We start from the raw sequence: 2,539 nt of genomic DNA on the forward strand, positions 1-2,539 counted from the left end.
GTACTCAAACCTACTATTATAGTATAGCTGCCGATTTATGTGAGACGACTGTCGACAGAAGATACTCAGCATTTATACACTCCGAGACCTATTACAGTGTACTGTTACAGTACACTGTAATAGGTTTGGATACCATGCTACAGAAGTAAGAGACTGTCTCAGACTTGTTGGACAACTTGGCACAAACCTTGTAATGTTATTGCCAGGGGTAGGGAGACAGTTTATTTTTCAAGATCAATGGTCAACACTCTGGTAAGATGTTTTCCTCTACACAGTTGAGCAAATTTGCAGGAGGGCAATTAGTTTGCAAAACGTTCAGAATGCAATGAAATTGTCATTTGCTGAGTATCCTGTAAGATTTATGAATCTTTCTTTTTCACCAAGTCAGCTGATCCTTCCCCTCTAAATTTCATGTTTGAAGTTTTGTGAGAGTTGAACTGCCACATGGGAAGTTGAAATAAACAGTTTTCTGGTAGGGAAATAGAAACCTCTGTTTACCAACCAGGAAGCTAGGCCAGGTTTTCAGGACACAGTTTGAAGCCTTCTTGGTAGCCAAATTAATCTTTACCTTGAATCTTTACCTTGAACCACAGCCAGTCGATACCCTTGCGGGTAATAAGGCTGTCCTACTATCCTAGTTGTGGCGGTCGTAGCATCAATATGAGAAGTGGTACTCAAAGAGTCAGTTTCTGGTTAACTACAGAATGAAGACATGGCTCTCACTCTCAGTTCAGTTCAGGGCAGTTGAATTTAGATTTACAATTCACATTCTGGCTGTGGTGAATAAGCAGACTTTCAAATATATTTCTGCAAGTCAACAATGCACACAATTTGTTTATTGTCTCTCTGACCAAAATTGGTCGAAGCATGGCACATTTTGGTTAGCAAGTTGATAATTAGCTAGGTTAAATTTAGTGATTATGACTACATGTATTGTAAGTGATAGAAATAGTTTGTACATGTATGCAGAATCAGATTGCTGCTGCTGAAGTATTCATTGTTTGCCTGTTAACTTTGATATGCATTGGGGTTAACAGACATGGCAGCTTTTCACATGTACATTGGAAATAACACTCAGACTCAGTCAGAGATTTTTGCATAGATAGACAATTATAGAAATTAGGCCCACTTTACATTACGTTTTTCGCGTTAGCGGGACTGGCGTTAGCGGGGCTGCGTTAGCGGGAGCCCCGTGTAAAGAGAGTTCCCGTTAACGTAGTCCCGCTAACGCCAAATTTTCTCCCGTCCACTCCGAAGCGTACGGCCGTAGGCTCAGCGGGAGTCCCCGTCAACGCCAAACTGCGTATAAAGAGAACACGTCGGGCTCGCGTTAGCGGGAGTCAGGGTTTAGACGTTTAGCATAAAGCGCGCGCTTATTAGCATATGGCGCCAAAATGGTGAGTACAGATTTGCAAAACATTGGAGGAAAATTGCCAGCAGCGATCATGTTCATAACGCTGGGTAAGAATACAGCGATAAGAAAACAGTCTCCCGATACTGATAGTTACTTTTTTATATACTAGAAGAATGAATGTCAACCCAAAAATCAACCCGAACTACGCAGAAAAAATAGTTTTCACGGCCTGCCTTTTCCGTAATGGCCACCTACGCAGGCTCTTACGTCAATCGGGTCTGCAGTCAACCTTCAAAGCAGGCGGTATGTCAGCGAAAAATAGTCTCATTCTCACATTTTTGGACGACCTACTTTTGCACAATTTTCGTGGAAGACCTGTAAAAAAATATACAAGTTCGATTCCGAATATTTTCTCCTGCAATACATCGTTACGTTGTACCGAAACCAGAAGCCGCTATCTCTGCAAATTTTGTATAAAGTAATCCCATTACGCGTCTCCGATTGGCCGTTGCTATGACAGTGGTGGCCGTTGCTATGACATTGGTGGGGAAATTCCCGCCACATGAACTGCTGGCAGCTTGAGTTTTTACGTACGAGGTAGTTATTATACCTGCAGGAATTGTGTGTATATTCACGGTTATTTCAGTACGTAGCCATAATTTAGCAGGTCATCACTGAAAAAAAGGGATCTTCTATCAAACAGTTCGCTTTGAAAGGGTTTTTAAGTGCTTTTTTATCGAAAATTTTGTGGTCGAAGTTACCGGAAGTGTCAGCGAAACAACAACGTAGTCGGGGACTTGTATTTCTCATGCAAGTCACGTATTTGAATTTTCAATCACTTGGTAGCGGTACGCAAACAAAAAATTAACGTTTGTTCAATATAACAACGTGCAGCTAAAAAGAACTGCGATCTTTACCGGGTAGACTTTCACCAAGATTTTACATTCCACCGCGCGCCGCGGGTGTCCTGTCAGATTTCAACCTTGGACTGGCTGCTGTAAATCTAGTTGAAATTTTTGGCCGTGGCATAATTTTTGCAGGTTTTCCCAGTCCCCTTAACTCAACAGAGAATTTATGATGCCATGATAAATGTTTCCAATGTATCCACTCAGCAGACTCCAAAATTGTTTCAATGGGAATTTGAATTGTTTCAATCAGAAGAAATGAATACTAGTAATTATTTCT

The sequence above is a fragment of the Branchiostoma floridae genome, chromosome 14 (genome assembly GCF_000003815.2).
Source record: "Branchiostoma floridae strain S238N-H82 chromosome 14, Bfl_VNyyK, whole genome shotgun sequence".
In the NCBI taxonomy this organism is placed as follows: Eukaryota; Metazoa; Chordata; class Leptocardii; order Amphioxiformes; family Branchiostomatidae; genus Branchiostoma; species Branchiostoma floridae.